This window comes from Rhipicephalus microplus, chromosome 4 (assembly GCF_043290135.1).
Source record: "Rhipicephalus microplus isolate Deutch F79 chromosome 4, USDA_Rmic, whole genome shotgun sequence".
Classification (NCBI taxonomy): domain Eukaryota; kingdom Metazoa; phylum Arthropoda; class Arachnida; order Ixodida; family Ixodidae; genus Rhipicephalus; species Rhipicephalus microplus.
In genome coordinates, this window is record NC_134703.1 from 231,531,796 (window position 1) to 231,556,406 (window position 24,611).

Sequence of the window (24,611 nt, forward strand, 5' to 3'; positions counted from 1 at the left end):
CATCATCAGAACATATCTTCAAAGCTGTCAGCGCAAAGAAAAAAAAGCGCTGCACCACCACCGGGTGGGCTCGAACCTCCAACCTTTCAGTTAACAGCCGATCGCGCTAGCCCATTGCGCCACGGAGACAGTCTTGCCCCACTCTCACCACCATCAGAACATATCCTAAAAGCTATCAGCGCAAAGAAAAAAGCAACACACCACTCCCGGGAGGGCTCGAAACTCCAACCTTTCGGTCAACAGCCGATCGCGCTAGCCCAATGCGCCACGGAGACAGTCTTGCCCCCCTCTCACCACCATCAGAACATATCTTCAAAGCTATCAGCCCAAAGAAAAAAAAAGCACCGCACCACCACCGGGTGGGCTCGAACCTCCTTTCGGTTAACAGCCGATCGCGCTAGCCAATTTCGCCACGGAGACAGCCCTGCTCTACTCTCACCACCATCAGAACATATCTTCAAAGCTATCAGCCCAAAGAAAAAAAAGCGTCGCACCACCGCCGGGTGGGCTCGAAACTCCAACCTTTCGGTTAACAGCCGATCGCGCTAGCCAATTGCACCACGGAGACAGTCCTGCTCCAATCTCACCACCATCAGAACATATCTTCAAAGCTATCAGCCCAAAAAAAACCGCCATACCACCACCGGGTTGGCTCGAACCTCCGACCTTTTGGTTAACAGCCGATCGCGCTAGCCATTTGCGCCATGGAGACAGTCCTGCTCCACTCTCACCACCATCAAAACATATCTTCAAAGCTATCAGCACAAAGAAAAAAAGCAACACACCTCTCTCGAGAAGGCTCGAAACTCCAACCTTTCGGTTAACAGCCGATCGCGCAAGCCAATTGCGCCACGGAGACAGTCCTGCTCTACTCTCACCACCATCAGAACATATCTTTAAAGCTATCAGCCCAAAGAAAAAAAAGCGCCGCACCACCGCCGGGTGGGCTCGAAACTCCAACCTTTCGGTTAACAGCCGATCGCGCTAGCCAATTGCGCCACGGAGACACTCCTGCTCCACTCTCACCACCATCAGAACATATCTTCAAAGCTATCAGCCCAAACAAAAAAAGCGCCATACCACCACCGGGTGGGCTCGAACCTCGGACCTTTTGGTTAAAAGCCGATCGCGCTAGCCAATTGCGCCATAAAGACAGTCCTGCTCCACTCTCACCACCATCAGAACATATCTTCAAAGCTATGAGCCCAAAGAAAAAAAAGCGCCGCACCACCACGAGGTGGGCTCGAACCTCCAACTTTTCGGTTAACAGCCAATCACGCTAGCCAATTGCGCCATGGAGACCGTCATGCTCCACTCTCACCACCATCAGAACATATCTTCAAAGCTATCAGCCCACAGAAAAAAAATTCGCCGCACAACCACCGGGTAGGCTCGAACCTCCAACTTTTCGGTTAACAGCCGATCGCGCTAGCCAATTGCGCCACTGAGACAGTCCTGCTCTACTCTCACCACCATCAGAACATATCTTCAAAGCTATCAGCCCAAAGAAAAAAAAGCGCCGCACCACCGCCGGGTGGGCTCGAAACTCCAACCTTTCGGTTAACAGCCGATCGCGCTGGCCAATTGCGCCACGGAGACAGTCCTGCTCCACTCTTACCACCATCAGAACATATCTTCAAAGCTATCAGCACAAACAAAAACAGCGCCATACCACCACCGGGTGGGCTCGAACCTCCGACCTTTTGGTTAACAGCCGATCGCGCTAGCCAATCGCGCCATGGAGACAGTCGTGCTCCACTCTCACCACCATCAGAACATATCTTCAAAGCTATCAGCCCAAAGAAAAAAAAGCGCCACACCACCATCGGGTGGGCTCGAACATCCAACCTTTCGGTTAACAGCCGATCGCGCTAGCCAATTGCGCCACGGAGACAGTCCTGCTCCACTCTCACCACCATAAGAACATATCTTTAGAGCTATCAGCCCAAAGAAAAAAAAGCGCCGCACCACCACCGGGTGGGCTCGAACCTCCGACCTTTTGGTTAACAGCCGCTCGCGCTAGCCAATTGCGCCACGGAGACAGTCCTGCTCCACCCTCACCACCATAAGAACATATCTACAAAGCTATCAGCCCAAAGAAAAAAAAGCGCCGCACCACCATCAGGTGGGCTCGAACATCCAAACTTTCGGTTAACAGCCGAACGCGCTAGCCAATTGCCCCACGGAGACCGTCGGGCTCCACTCTCACCACCGTCAGAACATTTCTTCAGAGCTATCACCCCAAAGAAAAAAAAAGCGCCGCACCACCACCGGTTGGGCTCGAGCCTCCAAACTTTCGGTTAACAGCCGATCGCGCTAGCCAATTGCGCCACGAAAACAGTCCTGCTCCGCTCTCATCAACATCTGAACATATCTTCAAAATTAATACCGCAAAAAAAAGCAACACACCACTCTCGGGAGGGCTCGAAACTCCAACCTTTCGGTTAACAGCCGATCGCGCTAGCCAATTGCGCCACGGGGACCGTCCTGCTCCACTCTCACCACCGTCAGACCATTTCTTCAGAGCTATCACCCCAAAGAAAAAAAAGCGCCGCACCACCACCGGGTGGGCTCGAACCTCCGACCTTTCGGTTAACAGCCGATCGCGCTAGCCAATCGCGCCACGGAGACAGTCCTGCTCTACTCTCACCACCATCAGAACATATCTCCAAAGCTATCAGCGCAAAGAAAAAAAAGCGTCGCACCACCGCCGGGTGGGCTCGAAACTCAAACCTTTCGGTTAACAGCCGATCGCGCTAGCCAATTGCGCCACGGAGACAGTCCTGCTCTACTCTCACCACCATCTGAACATATCTTCAAAGCTATCAGCCCAAAGAACAAAAAGCGCCGCACCACCGCCGGGTGGGCTCGAAACTCCAACCTTTCGGTTATCAGCCGATCGCGCTAGCCAATTGCGCCACGGAGACAGTCCTGCTCCACTCTCACCACCATCAGAACATATCTTGAAAGCTATGAGCCCAAACAAAAAAAGCGCCATACCACCACAGGTGGGCTCGAACCTCCGACCTTTTGGTTAACAGCCGATCCCGCTAGCCAATTGCGCCATGGAGACAGTCCTGCTCTACTCTCACCACCATCAGAACATATCTTCAAAGCTATCAGCCCAAAGAAAAAAAACGCCGCACCACCACGAGGTGGGCTCGAACCTCCAACTTTTCGGTTAACAGCCGATCACGCTAGCCAATTGCGCCATGAAGACAGCCATGCTCCACTCTCACCACCATCAGAACATATCTTCAAAGCTATCAGCCCACAGAAAAAAAAGCGCTGCACAACCACCGGGTAGTCTCGAACCTCCAACTTTTCGGTTAACAGCCGATCGCGCTAGCCAATTGCGCCACGGAGACAGTCCTGCTCCACTCTCACCACCATAAGAACATATCTTCAAAGCTATCAGCCCAAAGATAAAACAGTGCCGCTGCACCACCGGGTGGGCTCGAACCTCCGACCTTTTGGTTAACAGCCGATCGCGCTAGCCAAATGCGCACGGAGACAGTCCTGCTCCACCCTCACCACCATAAGAACATATCTTCAAAGCTATCAGCCCAAAGAAAAAAAGCGCCGCACCGCCATCGGGTGGGCTCGAACATCCAACCTTTCGGTTAACAGCCGATCGCGCTAGCCAATTGCCCCACGGAGACAGTCGTGCTCCACTCTCACCACCGTCAGAACATTTCTTCAGAGCTATCACCCCAAAGAAAAAAAAGCGCCGCACCACCACCGGTTGGGCTCGAACCTCCAACCTTTCGGTTAACAGCCGATCGCGCTAGCCAATTGCGCCACGAATACAGCCCTGCTCCACTCTCATCACCATCTGAACATATCTTCAAAGCTATTACCGCAAAGAAAAAAGCAACACACACCTCCCGGGAGGGCTCGAACCTCCAACCTTTCGGTTAACAGCCGATCGCCCAAGCCAATTGCGCCACGGAGACAGTCCTGCTCCACTCTCACTACCATCAGAACATATATATCTTCAAAGCTATCAGCCCAAAGAAAAAAAAGCACCGCACCAGCACCGGGTGGGCTCGAACCTCCAACCTTTCGGTTAACGGCCAATCGCGCTAGCCAATGGCACCACGGAGACAGTCCTGCTCCACTCTCACCACCATCAGAACATATCTTCAAAGCTATCAGCACAAAGAAAAAAAGCGCCCCAGCGTCACCGGGTGGGCTCGAACTTCCAACCTTTTGGTTAACAGCCGATCGCGCTAGCCAACTGCGCCAAGGAGACAGTCGTGCTCCACTCTCACCACCATCTGAACATATCTTCAAAGCTATCAGCGCAAAGAAAAAAGCAACACACCACTCCAGGGAGGGCTCGAAACTCCAAGCTTTCGGTTAACAGCCGATCGCGCTAGCCAATTGCGCCACGGAGACAGTCCTGCTCTACTCTCACCACCATCAGAACATATCTTCAAAGCTATCAGCCCAAAGAAAAAAAAGCGCCCACCACCACCGGGTGGGCTCGAAACTCCAACCTTTCGGTTAACAGCCGATCGCGCTAGCCAATTGCGCCATGGAGACAGTCCTGCTCCACTCTCACCACCATCAGAACATATCTTCAAAGCTATCAGCCCAAAGAAAAAAAAGCGGCATACCACCACAGGGTGGGCTCGAACTACCAACTTTTCGGTTAACAGCCGATCACGCTAGCCGATTGCGCCACGGAGAAAATTCTGCTCCACTCTCACCACCATCAGAACATATCTACAAAGCTATCAGACAAAAGAAAAAAAAGCGCCGCACCACCACCGGGTGGGCTCGAACCTCCAACTTTTCGGATAACAGCCGATAACAGTAGCCAATTGCGCCACGGAGACAGTCCTGCTTCACTCTCACCACCGTCAGAACATTTCTTCAGAGCTATCACCCCAAAGAAAAAAAAGCGCCGCACCACCATCGGTTGGGCTCGAACCTCCAACCTTTCGGTTATCAGCCGATCGCGCGAGCCAATTGCGCCACGAAGACAGTCCTGCTCCACTCTCACCACCATCAGAACATATCTTCAAAGCTATTACCGCAAAGAAAAAAAGCAACACACCACTCCCGGGAGGGCTCGAAACTCCAACCTTTCGGTTAACAGCCGATCGCGCTAGCCCATTGCGCCACGGAAGCAGTCTTGCTCCACTCTCACCATCATCAGAACATATCTTCAAAGCTGTCAGCGCAAAGAAAAAAAAGCGCTGCACCACCACCGGGTGGGCTCGAACCTCCAACCTTTCAGTTAACAGCCGATCGCGCTAGCCCATTGCGCCACGGAGACAGTCTTGCCCCACTCTCACCACCATCAGAACATATCCTAAAAGCTATCAGCGCAAAGAAAAAAGCAACACACCACTCCCGGGAGGGCTCGAAACTCCAACCTTTCGGTCAACAGCCGATCGCGCTAGCCCAATGCGCCACGGAGACAGTCTTGCCCCCCTCTCACCACCATCAGAACATATCTTCAAAGCTATCAGCCCAAAGAAAAAAAAGCACCGCACCACCACCGGGTGGGCTCGAACCTCCAACCTTTCGGTTAACAGCCGATCGCGCTAGCCAATTTCGCCACGGAGACAGTCCTGCTCTACTCTCACCGCCATCAGAACATATCTTCAAAGCTATCAGCCCAAAGAAAAAAAAGCGTCGCACCACCGCCGGGTGGGCTCGAAACTCCAACCTTTCGGTTAACAGCCGATCGCGCTAGCCAATTGCACCACGGAGACAGTCCTGCTCCAATCTCACCACCATCAGAACATATCTTCAAAGCTATCAGCCCAAAAAAACCGCCATACCACCACCGGGTTGGCTCGAACCTCCGACCTTTTGGTTAACAGCCGATCGCGCTAGCCAATTGCGCCATGGAGACAGTCCTGCTCCACTCTCACCACCATCAGAACATATCTTCAAAGCTATCAGCACAAAGAAAAAAGCAACACACCTCTCTCGAGAAGGCTCGAAACTCCAACCTTTCGGTTAACAGCCGATCGCGCTAGCCAATTGCGCCACGGAGACAGTCCTGCTCTACTCTCACCACCATCAGAACTTATCTTTAAAGCTATCAGCCCAAAGAAAAAAAAGCGCCGCACCACCGCCGGGTGGGCTCGAAACTCCAACCTTTCGGTTAACAGCCGATCGCGCTAGCCAATTGCGCCACGGAGACACTCCTGCTCCACTCTCACCACCATCAGAACATATCTTCAAAGCTATCAGCCCAAACAAAAAAAGCGCCATTCCACCACCGGGTGGGCTCGAACCTCTGACCTTTTGGTTAAAAGCCGATCGCGCTAGCCAATTGCGCCATGGAGACAGTCCTGCTCCACTCTCATCACCATCAGAACATATCTTCAAAGCTATGAGCCCAAAGAAAAAAAAGCGCCGCACCACCACGAGGTGGGCTCGAACCTCCAACTTTTCGGTTAACAGCCGATCACGCTAGCCAATTGCGCCATGGAGACCGTCATGCTCCACTCTCACCACTATCAGAACATATCTTCAATGCTATCAGCCCACAGAAAAAAAATTCGCCGCACAACCACCGGGTAGGCTCGAACCTCCAATTTTTCGGTTAACAGCCGATCGCGCTAGCCAATTGCGCCACGGAGACAGTCGTGCTCGACTCTCACCACCGTCAGAACATTTCTTCAGAGCTATCACCCCAAAGAAAAAAAAAGCACCGCACCACCACCGGTTGGGCTCGAACCTCCAACCTTTCGGTTAACAGCCGATCGCGCTAGCCGATTGCGCAACGAAGACAGTCCTGCTCCACTCTCATCACCATCTGAACATATCTTCAAAGCTATTACCGCAAAGAAAAAAGCAACACACCACTCCCGGGAGGGCTCGAAACTCCAACCTTTCGGTTAACAGCCGATCGCGCTAGCCAATTGCGCCACGGGGTCCGTCCTGCTCCACTCTCAGCACCGTCAGACCATTTCTTCAGAGCTATCACCCCAAAGAAAAAAAAGTGCCGCACCACCACCGGGTGGGCTCGAACCTCCGACCTTTCGGTTAACAGCCGATCGCGCTAGCCAATTGCGCCATGGAGACAGTCCTGCTCTACTCTTACCACCATCAGAACATATCTTCAAAGCTATCAGCCCAAAGAAAAAAAAGCGTCGCACCACCACCAGGTGGGCTCGAAACTCCAACCTTTCGGGTAACAGCCGATCGCGCTAGCCAATTGCGCCACGGAGACAGTCCTGCTCCACTCTCACCACCATCAGAACATATCTTCAAAGCTATCAGCCCAAAAAAAGCGCCATACCACCACCGGGTTGGCTCGAACCTCCGACCTTTTGGTTAACAGCCGATCGCGCTAGCCAATTGCGCCATGGAGACAGTCCTGCTCCACTCTCACCACCATCAGAACATATCTTCAAAGCTATCAGCACAAAGAAAAAAGCAACACACCTCTCCCGAGAGGGCTCGAAACTCTAACCTTTCAGTTAACAGCCGATCGCGCTAGCCAATTGCGCCACTGAGACAGTCCTGCTCTACTCTCACCACCATCAGAACATATCTTCAAAGCTATCAGCCCAAAGAAAAAAAGCGCCGCACCACCGCCGGGTGGGCTCGAAACTCCAACCTTTCGGTTAACAGGCGATCGCGCTAGCCAATTGCGCCACTGAGACAGTCCTGCTCTACTCTCACCACCATCAGAACATATCTTCAAAGCTATCAGCCCAAAGAAAAAAAGCGCCGCACCACCGCCGGGTGGGCTCGAAACTCCAACCTTTCGGTTAACAGCCGATCGCGCTAGCCAATTGCGCCACGGAGACAGTCCTGCTCTACTCTCACCACCATCAGAACATATCTTCAAAGCTATCAGCCCAAAGAAAAAAAGCGCCGCACCACCGCCGGGTGGGCTCGAAACTCCAACCTTTCGGTTAACAGCCGATCGCGCTAGCCAATTGCGCCACGGAGACAGTCCTGCTCCACTCTTACCACCATCAGAACATATCTTCAAAGCTATCAGCACAAACAAAAACAGCGCCATACCACCACCGGGTGGGCTCGAACCTCCTACCTTTTGGTTAACAGCCGATCGCGCTAGCCAATTGCGCCATGGAGACAGTCCTGCTCCACTCTCACCACCATCAGAACATATCTTCAAAGCTATGAGCCCAAAGAAATAAAAGCGCCGCACCACCACGAGGTGGGCTCGAACCTCCAACTTTTCGGTTAACAGCCGATCGCGCTAGCCAATTGCGCCACGGAGACAGTCCTGCTCCACTCTTACCACCATCAGAACATATCTTCAAAGCTATCAGCACAAACAAAAACAGCGCCATACCACCACCGGGTGGGCTCGAACCTCCTACCTTTTGGTTAACAGCCGATCGCGCTAGCCAATTGCGCCACGGAGACACTCCTGCTCCACTCTCACCACCATCAGAACATATCTTCAAAGCTATCAGCCCAAACAAAAAAAGCGCCATACCACCACCGGGTGGGCTCGAACCTCTGACCTTTTGGTTAAAAGCCGATCGCGCTAGCCAATTTCGCCATGGAGACAGTCCTGCTCCACTCTCACCACCATCAGAACATATCTTCAAAGCTATGAGCCCAAAGAAAAAAAAGCGCCGCACCACCACGAGGTGGGCTCGAACCTCCAACTTTTCGGTTAACAGCCGATCACGCTAGCCAATTGCGCCATGGAGACCGTCTTGCTCCACTCTCACCACTATCAGAACATATCTTCAAAGCTATCAGCCCACAGAAAAAAAAAGCACCGCACCACCACCGGTTGGGCTCGAACCTCCAACCTTTCGGTTAACAGCCGATCGCGCTAGCCAATTGCGCAACGAAGACAGTCCTGCTCCACTCTCATCACCATCTGAACATATCTTCAAAGCTATTACCGCAAAGAAAAAAGCAACACACCACTCCCGGGAGGGCTCGAAACTCCAACCTTTCGGTTAACAGCCGATCGCGCTAGCCAATTGCGCCACGGGGTCCGTCCTGCTCCACTCTCAGCACCGTCAGACCATTTCTTCAGAGCTATCACCCCAAAGAAAAAAAGTGCCGCACCACCACCGGGTGGGCTCGAACCTCCGACCTTTCGGTTAACAGCCGATCGCGCTAGCCAATTGCGCCATGGAGACAGTCCTGCTCTACTCTTACCACCATCAGAACATATCTTCAAAGCTATCAGCCCAAAGAAAAAAAAGCGTCGCACCACCACCAGGTGGGCTCTAAACTCCAACCTTTCGGGTAACAGCCGATCGCGCTAGCCAATTGCGCCACGGAGACAGTCCTGCTCCACTCTCACCACCATCAGAACATATCTTCAAAGCTATCAGCCCAAAAAAAGCGCCATACCACCACCGGGTTGGCTCGAACCTCCGACCTTTTGGTTAACAGCCGATCGCGCTAGCCAATTGCGCCATGGAGACAGTCCTGCTCCACTCTCACCACCATCAGAACATATCTTCAAAGCTATCAGCCCAAAGAAAAAAAAGCGCCGCACCACCCCGAGGTGGGATTGAACCTCCTTTTTTTCGGTTAACAGCCGATCACGCTAGCCAATTGCGCCATGGAGACAGTCATGCTCCACTCTCACCACCATCAGAACATATCTTCAAAGCCATCAGCCCACAGAAAAAAAAGCGCCGCACAACCACCGGGTAGGCTCGAACCTCCAACTTTTCGGTTAACAGCCGATCGCGCTAGCCAATTGCGCCACGGAGACAGTCCTGCTCCACTCTCACCACCATAAGAACATATCTTCAAAGCTATCAGCCCAAAGAAAAAAAAGCGCCACACCACCACCGGGTGGGCTCGAACATCCAACCTTTCGGTTAACAGCCGATCGCGCTAGCCAATTGCCCCACGGAGACAGTCGTGCTCCACTCTCACCACCGTCAGAACATTTCTTCAGAGCTATCACCCCAAAGAAAAAAAAAGCGCTGCACCACCACCGGTCGGGCTCGAACCTCCAACCTTTCGGTTAACAGCCGATCGCGCTAGCCAATTGCGCCACGAAGACAGTCCTGCTCCACTCTCACCACCATCAGAACATATCTTCAAAGCTATCAGCCCAAAGAAAAAAAAGCGCCGCACCACCACGAGGTTGGCTCGAACCTCCAACATTTCGGTTAACAGCCGATCGCGCTAGCCAATTGCGCCACGGAGACAGTCCTGCTCCACTCTCACCACCATAAGAACATATATTTAAAGCTATCAGCCCAAAGAAAAAAAAGCGCTGCACCACCACCGGGTGGGCTCGAACCTCCGACCTTTTGGTTAACAGCCGCTCGCGCTAGCCAATTGCGCCACGGAGACAGTCCTGCTCCACCCTCACCACCATAAGAACATATCTACAAAGCTATCAGCCCAAAGAAAAAAAAGCGCCGCACCACCATCAGGTGGGCTCGAACATCCAACCTTTCGATTAACATCCGATCGCGCTAGAAAATTGCCCCACGGAGACCGTCGGGCTCCACTCTCAACACCATCAGAACATTTCTTCAGAGCTATCACCCCAAAGAAAAAAAAAGCGCCGCACCACCACCGGTTGGGCTCGAAACTCCAACCTTTCGGTTAACAGCCGATCGCGCTAGCCAATTGCGCCACGGGGACCGTCCTGCTCCACTCTCACCACCGTCAGACCATTTCTTCAGAGCTATCACCCCAAAGAAAAAAAAGCGCCGCACCACCACCGGGTGGGCTCGAACCTCCGACCTTTCGGTTAACAGCCGATCGCGCTAGCCAATTGCGCCACGGAGACAGTCCTGCTCTACTCTCACCACCATCAGAACATATCTCCAAAGCTATCAGCGCAAAGAAAAAAAAGCGTCGCACCACCGCCGGGTGGGCTCGAAACTCAAACCTTTCGGCTAACAGCCGATCGCGCTAGCCAATTGCGCCACGGAGACAGTCCTGCTCTACTCTCACCACCATCTGAACATATCTTCAAAGCTATCAGCCCAAAGAACAAAAAGCGCCGCACCACCGCCGGGTGGGCTCGAAACTCCAACCTTTCGGTTATCAGCCGATCGCGCTAGCCAATTGCGCCACGGAGACAGTCCTGCTCCACTCTCACCACCATCAGAACATATCTTGAAAGCTATCAGCCCAAACAAAAAAAGCGCCATACCACCACCGGGTGGGCTCGAACCTCCGACCTTTTGGTTAACAGCCGATCGCGCTAGCCAATTGCGCCATAGAGACAGTCCTGCTCTACTCTCACCACCATCAGAACATATCTTCAAAGCTATCAGTCCAAAGAAAAAAAAAGCGCCGCACCACCACGAGGTGGGCTCGAACCTCCAACTTTTCGGTTAACAGCCGATCACGCTAGCCAATTGCGCCATGAAGACAGCCATGCTCCACTCTTACCACCATCAGAACATATCTTCAAAGCTATCAGGCCACAGAAAAAAAAGCGCCGCACCACCACCGGTTGGGCTCGAACCTCCAACCTTTCGGTTAACAGCCGATCGCGCTAGCCAATTGCGCCACGGAGACAGTCCTGCTCGACTCTCAGCACCATCTGAACTTATCTTCAAAGCTATCAGCCCAAAGAAAAAAAAGCGCCGCACCACCGCCGGGTGGGCTCGAAACTCCAACCTTTCGGTTATCAGCCGATCGCGCTAGCCAATTGCGCCACGGAGACAGTCCTGCTCCACTCTCACCATCATCAGAACATATCTTCAAAGCTACCAGCCCAAAGAAAAAAAAGCACCGCACCACCACCGGGTGGGCTCGAACCTCCAACCTTTCGGTTAACAGCCGATCGCGCTAGCCAATTTCGCCACGGAGACAGTCCTGCTCTACTCTCACCGCCATCAGAACATATCTTCAAAGCTATCAGCCCAAAGAAAAAAAAAGCGTCGCACCACCGCCGGGTGGGCTCGAAACTCCAACCTTTCGGTTAACAGCCGATCGCGCTAGCCAATTGCACCACGGAGACAGTCCTGCTCCAATCTCACCACCATCAGAACATATCTTCAAAGCTATCAGCCCAAAAAAAACCGCCATACCACCACCGGGTTGGCTCGAACCTCCGACCTTTTGGTTAACAGCCGATCGCGCTAGCCAATTGCGCCATGGAGACAGTCCTGCTCCACTCTCACCACCATCAGAACATATCTTCAAAGCTATCAGCACAAAGAAAAAAGCAACACACCTCTCTCGAGAAGGCTCGAAACTCCAACCTTTCGGTTAACAGCCGATCGCGCTAGCCAATTGCGCCACGGAGACACTCCTGCTCCACTCTCACCACCATCATAACATATCTTCAAAGCTATCAGCCCAAAGAAAAAAAAGCGCCGCACCACCACCGGGTGGGCTCGAAGCTCCAACCTTTCGGTTAACTGCCGATCGCGCTAGCCAATTGCGCCACGGAGACACTCCTGCTCCACTCTCACCACCATCATAACATATCTTCAAAGCTATCAGCCCAAAGAAAAAAAAGCGCCGCACCACCGCCGGGTGGGCTCGAAACTCCAACCTTTCGGTTAACAGCCGATCGCGCTAGCCAATTGCGCCACGGAGACACTCCTGCTCCACTCTCACCACCATCAGAACATATCTTCAAAGCTATCAGCCCAAACAAAAAAAGCGCCATACCACCACCGGGTGGGCTCGAACCTCTGACCTTTTGGTTAAAAGCCGATCGCGCTAGCCAATTGCGCCATGGAGACAGTCCTGCTCCACTCTCACCACCATCAGAACATATCTTCAAAGCTATGAGCCCAAAGAAAAAAAAGCGCCGCACCACCACGAGGTGGGCTCGAACCTCCAACTTTTCGGTTAACAGCCGATCACGCTAGCCAATTGCGCCATGAAACCGTCATGCTCCACTCTCACCACTATCAGAACATATCTTCAATGCTATCAGCCCACAGAAAAAAAATTCGCCGCACAACCACCGGGTAGGCTCGAACCTCCAATTTTTCGGTTAACAGCCGATCGCGCTAGCCAATTGCGCCACGGAGACAGTCGTGCTCGACTCTCACCACCGTCAGAACATTTCTTCAGAGCTATCACCCCAAAGAAAAAAAAAGCACCGCACCACCACCGGTTGGGCTCGAACCTCCAACCTTTCGGTTAACAGCCGATCGCGCTAGCCAATTGCGCAACGAAGACAGTCCTGCTCCACTCTCATCACCATCTGAACATATCTTCAAAGCTATTACCGCAAAGAAAAAAGCAACACACCACTCCCGGGAGGGCTCGAAACTCCAACCTTTCGGTTAACAGCCGATCGCGCTAGCCAATTGCGCCACGGGGTCCGTCCTGCTCCACTCTAAGCACCGTCAGACCATTTCTTCAGAGCTATCACCCCAAAGAAAAAAAAGTGCCGCACCACCACCGGGTGGGCTCGAACCTCCGACCTTTCGGTTAACAGCCGATCGCGCTAGCCAATTGCGCCATGGAGACAGTCCTGCTCTACTCTTACCACCATCAGAACATATCTTCAAAGCTATCAGCCCAAAGAAAAAAAAGCGTCGCACCACCACCAGGTGGGCTCGAAACTCCAACCTTTCGGGTAACAGCCGATCGCGCTAGCCAATTGCGCCACGGAGACAGTCCTGCTCCACTCTCACCACCATCAGAACATATCTTCAAAGCTATCAGCCCAAAAAAAGCGCCATACCACCACCGGGTTGGCTCGAACCTCCGACCTTTTGGTTAACAGCCGATCGCGCTAGCCAATTGCGCCATGGAGACAGTCCTGCTCCACTCTCACCACCATCAGAACATATCTTCAAAGCTATCAGCACAAAGAAAAAAGCAACACACCTCTCCCGAGAGGGCTCGAAACTCTAACCTTTCAGTTAACAGCCGATCGCGCTAGCCAATTGCGCCACTGAGACAGTCCTGCTCTACTCTCACCACCATCAGAACATATCTTCAAAGCTATCAGCCCAAAGAAAAAAAGCGCCGCACCACCGCCGGGTGGGCTCGAAACTCCAACCTTTCGGTTAACAGCCGATCGCGCTAGCCAATTGCGCCACGGAGACAGTCCTGCTCCACTCTTACCACCATCAGAACATATCTTCAAAGCTATCAGCCCAAAGAAAAAAAGCGCCGCACCACCGCCGGGTGGGCTCGAAACTCCAACCTTTCGGTTAACAGCCGATCGCGCTAGCCAATTGCGCCACTGAGACAGTCCTGCTCTACTCTCACCACCATCAGAACATATCTTCAAAGCTATCAGCCCAAAGAAAAAAAGCGCCGCACCACCGCCGGGTGGGCTCGAAACTCCAACCTTTCGGTTAACAGCCGATCGCGCTAGCCAATTGCGCCACGGAGACAGTCCTGCTCTACTCTCACCACCATCAGAACATATCTTCAAAGCTATCAGCCCAAAGAAAAAAAGCGCCGCACCACCGCCGGGTGGGCTCGAAACTCCAACCTTTCGGTTAACAGCCGATCGCGCTAGCCAATTGCGCCACGGAGACAGTCCTGCTCCACTCTTACCACCATCAGAACATATCTTCAAAGCTATCAGCACAAACAAAAACAGCGCCATACCACCACCGGGTGGGCTCGAACCTCCTACCTTTTGGTTAACAGCCGATCGCGCTAGCCAATTGCGCCATGGAGACAGTCCTGCTCCACTCTCACCACCATCAGAACATATCTTCAAAGCTATGAGCCCAAAGAAAAAAAAGCGCCGCACCACCACGAGGTGGGCTCGAACCTCCAACTTTTCGGTTAACAGCCGATCACGCTAGCCAATTGCGCCACGGAGACACTCCTGCTCCACTCTCACCACCATCAGAACATATCTTCAAAGCTATCAGCCCAAACAAAAAAAGCGCCATACCACCACCGGGTGGGCTCGAACCTCTGACCTTTTGGTTAAAAGCCGATCGCGCTAGCCAATTGCGCCATGGAGACAGTCCTGCTCCACTCTCACCACCATCAGAACATATCTTCAAAGCTATGAGCCCAAAGAAAAAAAAGCGCCGCACCACCACGAGGTGGGCTCGAACCTCCAACTTTTCGGTTAACAGCCGATCACGCTAGCCAATTGCGCCATGGAGACCGTCATGCTCCACTCTCACCACTATCAGAACATATCTTCAAAGCTATCAGCCCACAGAAAAAAAATTCGCCGCACAACCACCGGGTAGGCTCGAACCTCCAATTTTTCGGTTAACAGCCGATCGCGCTAGCCAATTGCGCCACGGAGACAGTCGTGCTCGACTCTCACCACCGTCAGAACATTTCTTCAGAGCTATCACCCCAAAGAAAAAAAAAGCACCGCACCACCACCGGTTGGGCTCGAACCTCCAACCTTTCGGTTAACAGCCGATCGCGCTAGCCAATTGCGCAACGAAGACAGTCCTGCTCCACTCTCATCACCATCTGAACATATCTTCAAAGCTATTACCGCAAAGAAAAAAGCAACACACCACTCCCGGGAGGGCTCGAAACTCCAACCTTTCGGTTAACAGCCGATCGCGCTAGCCAATTGCGCCACGGGGTCCGTCCTGCTCCGCTCTCAGCACCGTCAGACCATTTCTTCAGAGCTATCACCCCAAAGAAAAAAAGTGCCGCACCACCACCGGGTGGGCTCGAACCTCCGACCTTTCGGTTAACAGCCGATCGCGCTAGCCAATTGCGCCATGGAGACAGTCCTGCTCTACTCTTACCACCATCAGAACATATCTTCAAAGCTATCAGCCCAAAGAAAAAAAAGCGTCGCACCACCACCAGGTGGGCTCGAAACTCCAACCTTTCGGGTAACAGCCGATCGCGCCAGCCAATTGCGCCACGGAGACAGTCCTGCTCCACTCTCACCACCATCAGAACATATCTTCAAAGCTATCAGCCCAAAAAAAGCGCCATACCATCACCGGGTTGGCTCGAACCTCCGACCTTTTGGTTAACAGCCGATCGCGCTAGCCAATTGCGCCATGGAGACAGTCCTGCTCCGCTCTCACCACCATCAGAACATATCTTCAAAGCTATCAGCACAAAGAAAAAAGCAACACACCTCTCCCGAGAGGGCTCGAAACTCTAACCTTTCAGTTAACAGCCGATCGCGCTAGCCAATTGCGCCACTGAGACAGTCCTGCTCTACTCTCACCACCATCAGAACATATCTTCAAAGCTATCAGCCCAAAGAAAAAAAGCGCCGCACCACCGCCGGGTGGGCTCGAAACTCCAACCTTTCGGTTAACAGCCGATCGCGCTAGCCAATTGCGCCACGGAGACAGTCCTGCTCCACTCTTACCACCATCAGAACATATCTTCAAAGCTATCAGCACAAACAAAAACAGCGCCATACCACCACCGGGTGGGCTCGAACCTCCTACCTTTTGGTTAGCAGCCGATCGCGCTAGCCAATCGCGCCATGGAGACAGTCGTGCTCCACTCTCACCACCATCAGAACATATCTTCAAAGCTATCAGCCCAAAGAAAAAAAAGCGCCGCACCACCCCGAGGTGGGATTGAACCTCCTTTTTTTCGGTTAACAGCCGATCACGCTAGCCAATTGCGCCATGGAGACAGTCATGCTCCACTCTCACCACCATCAGAACATATCTTCAAAGCCATCAGCCCACAGAAAAAAAAGCGCCGCACAACCACCGGGTAGGCTCGAACCTCCAACTTTTCGGTTAACAGCCGATCGCGCTAGCCAATTGCGCCACGGAGACAGTCCTGCTCCACTCTCACCACCATAAGAACATATCTTCAAAGCTATCAGCCCAAAGAAAAAAAAGCGCCACACCACCATCGGGTGGGCTCGAACATCCAACCTTTCGGTTAACAGCCGATCGCGCTAGCCAATTGCCCCACGGAGACAGTCGTGCTCCACTCTCACCACCGTCAGAACATTTCTTCAGAGCTATCACCCCAAAGAAAAAAAAAGCGCTGCACCACCACCGGTCGGGCTCGAACCTCCGACCTTTCGGTTAACAGCCGATCGCGCTAGCCAATTGCGCCACGAAGACAGTCCTGCTCCACTCTCACCACCATCAGAACATATCTTCAAAGCTATCAGCCCAAAGAAAAAAAAGCGCCGCACCACCACGAGGTTGGCTCGAACCTCCAACATTTCGGTTAACAGCCGATCGCGCTAGCCAATTGCGCCACGGAGACAGTCCTGCTCCACTCTCACCACCATAAGAACATATCTTTAAAGCTATCAGCCCAAAGAAAAAAAAGCGCTGCACCACCACCGGGTGGGCTCGAACCTCCGACCTTTTGGTTAACAGCCGCTCGCGCTAGCCAATTGCGCCACGGAGACAGTCCTGCTCCACCCTCACCACCATAAGAACATATCTACAAAGCTATCAGCCCAAAGAAAAAAAGCGCCGCACCACCATCAGGTGGGCTCGAACATCCAACCTTTCGGTTAACATCCGATCGCGCTAGAAAATTGCCCCACGGAGACCGTCGGGCTCCACTCTCACCACCATCAGAACATTTCTTCAGAGCTATCACCCCAAAGAAAAAAAAAGCGCCGCACCACCACCGGTTGGGCTCGAGCCTCCAAACTTTCGGTTAACAGCCGATCGCGCTAGCCAATTGCGCCACGAAGACAGTCCTGCTCCACTCTCATCAACATCTCAACATATCTTCAAAATTAATACCGCAAAGAAAAAACAACACACCACTCTCGGGAGGGCTCGAAACTCCAACCTTTCGGTTAACAGCCGATCGCGCTAGCCAATTGCGCCACGGGGACCGTCCTGCTCCACTCTCACCACCGTCAGACCATTTCTTCAGAGCTATCACCCCAAAGAAAAAAAAGCGCCGCACCACCACCGGGTGGGCTCGAACCTCCGACCTTTCGGTTCTAGCCAATTGCGCCACGGAGACAGTCCTGCTCTACTCTCACCACCATCAGAACATATCTCCAAAGCTATCAGCGCAAAGAGAAAAAAGCGTCGCACCACCGCCGGGTGGGCTCGAAACTCAAACCTTTCGGCTAACAGCCGATCGCGCTAGCCAATTGCGCCACGGAGACAGTCCTGCTCTACTCTCACCACCATCTGAACATATCTTCAAAGCTATCAGCCCAAAGAACAAAAAGCGCCGCACCACCGCCGGGTGGGCTCGAAACTCCAACCTTTCGGTTATCAGCCGATCGCGCTAGCCAATTGCGCCACGGAGACAGTCCTGCTCCACTCTCACCACCATCAGAACATACCTTGAAAGCTATCAGCCCAAACAAAAAAAGCGCCATACCACCACCGGGTGGGCTCGAACCTCCGACCTTTTGGTTAACAGCCGATCGCGCTAGCCAATTGCGCCATAGAGACAGTCCTGCTCTACTCTCACCACCATCAGAACATATCTTCAAAGCTATCAGTCCAAAGAAAAAAAAAGCGCCGCACCACCACGAGGTGGGCTCGAACCTCCAACTTTTCGGTTAACAGCCGATCACGCTAGCCAATTGCGCCATGAAGACAGCCATGCTCCACTCTCACCACCATCAGAACATATCTTCAAAGCTATCAGCCCACAGAAAAAAAAGCGCCGCACCACCACCGGTTGGGCTCGAACCTCCAACCTTTCGGTTAACAGCCGATCGCGCTAGCCAATTGCGCCACGGAGACAGTCCTGCTCGACTCTCAGCACCATCTGAACTTATCTTCAAAGCTATCAGCCCAAAGAAAAAAAAAGCACCGCACCACCACCGGTTGGGCTCGAACCTCCAACCTTTCGGTTAACAGCCGATCGCGCTAGCCAGTTGCGCAACGAAGACAGTCCTGCTCCACTCTCATCACCATCTGAACATATCTTCAAAGCTATTACCGCAAAGAAAAAAGCAACACACCACTCCCGGGAGGGCTCGAAACTCCAACCTTTCGGTTAACAGCCGATCGCGCTAGCCAATTGCGCCACGGGGTCCGTCCTGCTCCACTCTCAGCACCGTCAGACCATTTCATCAGAGCTATCACCCCAAAGAAAAAAAGTGCCGCACCACCACCGGGTGGGCTCGAACCTCCGACCTTTCGGTTAACAGCCGATCGCGCTAGCCAATTGCGCCATGGAGACAGTCCTGCTCTACTCTTACCACCATCAGAACATATCTTCAAAGCTATCAGCCCAAAGAAAAAAAAGCGTCGCACCACCACCAGGTGGGCTCGAAACTCCAACCTTTCGGGTAACAGCCGATCGCGCTAGCCAATTGCGCCACGGAGACAGTCCTGCTCCACTCTCACCACCATCAGAACATATCTTCAAAGCTATCAGCCCAAAAAAGCGCCATACCACCACCGGGTTGGCTTGAACCTCCGACCTTTTGGTTAACAGCCGATCGCGCTAGCCAATTGCGCCATGGAGACAGTCCTGCTCCACTCTCACCACCATCAGAACATATCTTCAAAGCTATCAGCACAAAGAAAAAAGCAACACACCTCTCCCGAGAGGGCTCGAAACTCTAACCTTTCAGTTAACAGCCGATCGCGCTAGCCAATTGCGCCACTGAGACAGTCCTGCTCTACTCTCACCACCATCAGAACATATCTTCAAAGCTATCAGCCCAAAGAAAAAAAGCGCCGCACCACCGCCGGGTGGGCTCGAAACTCCAACCTTTCGGTTAACAGCCGATCGCGCTAGCCAATTGCGCCACGGAGACAGTCCTGCTCCACTCTTACCACCATCAGAACATATCATCAAAGCTATCAGCACAAACAAAAACAGCGCCATACCACCACCGGGTGGGCTCGAACCTCCTACCTTTTGGTTAACAGCCGATCGCGCTAGCCAATCGCGCCATGGAGACAGTCGTGCTCCACTCTCACCACCATCAGAACATATCTTCAAAGCTATCAGCCCAAAGAAAAAAAAGCGCCGCACCACCCCGAGGTGGGATTGAACCTCCTTTTTTTCGGTTAACAGCCGATCACGCTAGCCAATTGCGCCATGGAGACAGTCCTGCTCCACTCTCACCACCGTCAGACCATTTCTTCAGAGCTATCACCCCAAAGAAAAAAAAGTGCCGCACCACCACCGGGTGGGCTCGAACCTCCGACCTTTCGGTTAACAGCCGATCGCGCTAGCCAATTGCGCCATGGAGACAGTCCTGCTCTACTCTTACCACCATCAGAACATATCTTCAAAGCTATCAGCCCAAAGAAAAAAAAGCGTCGCACCACCACCAGGTGGGCTCGAAACTCCAACCTTTCGGTTAACAGACGATCGCGCTAGCCAATTGCGCCACGGAGACAGTCCTGCTCTACTCTCACCACCATCAGAACCTATCTTTAAAGCTATCAGCCCAAAGAAAAAAAAGCGCCGCACCACCGCCGGGTGGGCTCGAAACTCCAACCTTTCGGTTAACAGCCGATCGCGCTTGCCAATTGCGCCACGGAGACACTCCTGCTCCACTCTCACCACCATCAGAACATATCTTCAAAGCTATCAGCACAAAGAAAAAAGCAACACACCTCTCCCGAGAGGGCTCGAAACTCTAACCTTTCAGTTAACAGCCGATCGCGCTAGCCAATTGCGCCACTGAGACAGTCCTGCTCTACTCTCACCACCATCAGAACATATCTTCAAAGCTATCAGCCCAAAGAAAAAAAGCGCCGCACCACCGCCGGGTGGGCTCGAAACTCCAACCTTTTGGTTAACAGCCGATCGCGCTAGCCAATCGCGCCATGGAGACAGTCGTGCTCCACTCTCACCACCATCAGTACATATCTTCAAAGCTATCAGCCCACAGAAAAAAAAAGCGCCGCACCACCACCGGGTGGGCTCGAACCTCCGACCTTTTGGTTAACAGCCGCTCGCGCTAGCCAATTGCGCCATGAAGACAGTCCTGCTCCACCCTCACCACCATAAGAACATATCTACAAAGCTATCAGCCCAAAGAAAAAAAAGCGCCGCACCACCATCAGGTGGGCTCGAACATCCAACCTTTCGGTTAACATCCGATCGCGCTAGCCAATTGCCCCACGGAGACCGTCGGGCTCCACTCTCACCACCATCAGAACATTTCTTCAGAGCTATCAGCGCAAAGAAAAAAAGCGCTGCACCACCACCAGGTGGGCTCGAACCTCCAACCTTTAGGTTAACAGCTGATCGCGCAGCCGATTGCGCCACGGAGACAGTCTTGCTCCCCTCTCACCACCATCAGAACATATCTTCAAAGCTATCAGCCCAAAGAAAAAAAGCACCGCACCACCACCGGATATGCTCGAACCTCCAACCTTTCGGTTAACAGCCGATCGCGCTAGCCAATTGCCCCATGGAGACAGTCCTGCTCCGCTCTCCACCACCATCAAAACATATCTTCAAAGCTATCAGCCCAAAGAAAAAAAAGCGCCGTACCACCACCGGGTGTGCTCGAACCTCCAACTTTTCGGTTAACAGCCGATCACGCTAGCCAATTGCGCCACGGAGACAAACGTGCTCCACTCTCACCACCATCAGAACATATCTTCAAAGCTATCAGCCCACAGAAAAAAAGCGCCGCACCACCACCGTGTGGGCTCGAACCTCCAACCTTTCGGTTAACAGCCGATCGCCCAAGCCAATTGCGCCACGGAGACAGTCCTGCTCCACTCTCACCACCATCAGAACATATATATCTTCAAAGCTATCAGCCCAAACAAAAAAAAAGCACCGCACCACCACCGGGTGGGCTCGAACCTCCAACCTTTCGGTTAACGGCCAATCGCGCCAGCCAATGGCACCACGGAGACAGTCCTGCTCCACTCTCACCACCATCAGAACATATCTTCAAAGCTATCAGCACAAATAAAAAAAGCGCTGCACCACCACCGGGTGGGCTCGAACCTCCAACCTTTCAGTTAACAGCCGATCGCGCTAGCCCATTGCGCCACGGAGACAGTCTTGCCCCACTCTCACCACCATCAGAACATATCCTAAAAGCTATCAGCGCCAAGAAAAAAGCAACACACCACTCCAGGGAGGGTTCGAAACTCCAACCTTTCGGTCAACAGCCGATCGCGCTAGCCCAACGCGCCACGGAGACAGTCTTGCCCTCCTCTCACCACCATCAGAACATATCTTCAAAGCTATCAGCCCAAAGAAAAAAAAGCACCGCACCACCACCGGGTGGGCTCGAACCTCCAACCTTTCGGTTAACAGCCGATCGCGCTAGCCAATTTCGCCACGGAGACAGTCCTGCTCTACTCTCACCACCATCAGAACATATCTTCAAAGCTATCAGCCCAAAGAAAAAAAAGCGTCGCACCACCGCCGGGTGGGCTCGAAACTCCAACCTTTCGGTTAACAGCCGATCGCGCTAGCCAATTGCACCACGGAGACAGTCCTGCTCCAATCTCACCACCATCAGAACATATCTTCAAAGCTATCAGCCCAAAAAAACCGCCATACCACCACCGGGTTGGCTCGAACCTCCGACCTTTTGGTTAACAGCCGATCGCGCTAGCCAATTGCGCCATGGAGACAGTCCTGCTCCACTCTCACCACCATCAGAACATATCTTCAAAGCTATCAGCACAAAGAAAAAAGCAACACACCTCTCTCGAGAAGGCTCGAAACTCCAACCTTTCGGTTAACAGCCGATCGCGCTAGCCAATTGTGCCACGGAGACAGTCCTGCTCTACTCTCACCACCATCAGAACATATCTTTAAAGCTATCAGCCCAAAGAAAAAAAAGCGCCGCACCACCGCCGGGTGGGCTCGAAACTCCAACCTTTCGGTTAACGGCCGATCGCGCTAGCCAATTGCGCCACGGAGACACTCCTGCTCCACTCTCACCACCATCAGAACATATCTTCAAAGCTATCAGCGCAAAGAAAAAAAAGCGCTGCACCACCACCGGGTGGGCTCGAACCTCCAACCTTTCAGTTAACAGCCGATCGCGCTAGCCCATTGCGCCACGGAGACAGTCTTGCCCCACTCTCACCACCATCAGAACATATCCTAAAAGCTATCAGCGCCAAGAAAAAAGCAACACACCACTCCAGGGAGGGTTCGAAACTCCAACCTTTCGGTCAACAGCCGATCGCGCTAGCCCAATGCGCCACGGAGACAGTCTTGCCCCCCTCTCACCACCATCAGAACATATCTTCAAAGCTATCAGCCCAAAGAAAAAAAAGCACCGCACCACCACCGGGTGGGCTCGAACCTCCAACCTTTCGGTTAACAGCCGATCGCGCTAGCCAATTTCGCCACGGAGACAGTCCTGCTCTACTCTCACCACCATCAGAACATATCTTCAAAGCTATCAGCCCAAAGAAAAAAAAGCGTCGCACCACCGCCGGGTGGGCTCGAAACTCCAACCTTTCGGTTAACAGCCGATCGCGCTAGCCAATTCCACCACGGAGACAGTCCTGCTCCAATCTCACCACCATCAGAACATATCTTCAAAGCTATCAGCCCAAAAAAAACCGCCATACCACCACCGGGTTGGCTCGAACCTCCGACCTTTTGGGTAACAGCCGATCGCGCTAGCCAATTGCGCCATGGAGACAGTCCTGCTCCACTCTCACCACCATCAGAACATATCTTCAAAGCTATCAGCACAAAGAAAAAAGCAACACACCTCTCTCGAGAAGGCTCGAAACTCCAACCTTTCGGTTAACAGCCGATCGCGCTAGCCAATTGCGCCACGGAGACAGTCCTGCTCTACTCTCACCACCATCAGAACATATCTTTAAAGCTATCAGCCCAAAGAAAAAAAAGCGCCGCACCACCGCCGGGTGGGCTCGAAACTCCAACCTTTCGGTTAACGGCCGATCGCGCTAGCCAATTGCGCCACGGAGACACTCCTGCTCCACTCTCACCACCATCAGAACATATCTTCAAAGCTATCAGCCCAAACAAAAAAAGCGCCATACCACCACCGGGTGGGCTCGAACCTCTGACCTTTTGGTTAAAAGCCGATCGCGCTAGCCAATTGCGCCATGGAGACAGTCCTGCTCCACTCTCACCACCATCAGAACATATCTTCAAAGCTATGAGCCCAAAGAAAAAAAAGCGCCGCACCACCATGAGGTGGGCTCGAACCTCCAACTTTTCGGTTAACAGCCGATCACGCTAGCCAATTGCGCCATGGAGACCGTCATGCTCCACTCTCACCACCATCAGAACATATCTTCAAAGCTATCAGTCCAAAGAAAAAAAAAGCGCCGCACCACCACGAGGTGGGCTCGAACCTCCAACTTTTCGGTTAACAGCCGATCACGCTAGCCAATTGCGCCATGAAGACAGCCATGCTCCACTCTCACCACCATCAGAACATATCTTCAAAGCTATCAGCCCACAGAAAAAAAAGCGCCGCACCACCACCGGTTGGGCTCGAACCTCCAACCTTTCGGTTAACAGCCGATCGCGCTAGCCAATTGCGCCACGGAGACAGTCCTGCTCGACTCTCAGCACCATCTGAACTTATCTTCAAAGCTATCAGCCCAAAGAAAAAAAAGCGCCCCACCACCGCCGGGTGGGCTCGAAACTCCAACCTTTCGGTTATCAGCCGATCGCGCTAGCCAATTGCGCCACGGAGACAGTCCTGCTCCACTCTCACCACCATCAGAACATATCTTCAAAGCTATCAGCGCAAAGAAAAAAGCAACACACCACTAAGGGAGGGCTCGAAACTCCAACCTTTCGGTCAACAGCTGATCGCGCTAGCCGATTGCGCCACGGAGACAGTCTTGCTCCCCTCTCACCACCATCAGAACATATCTTCAAAG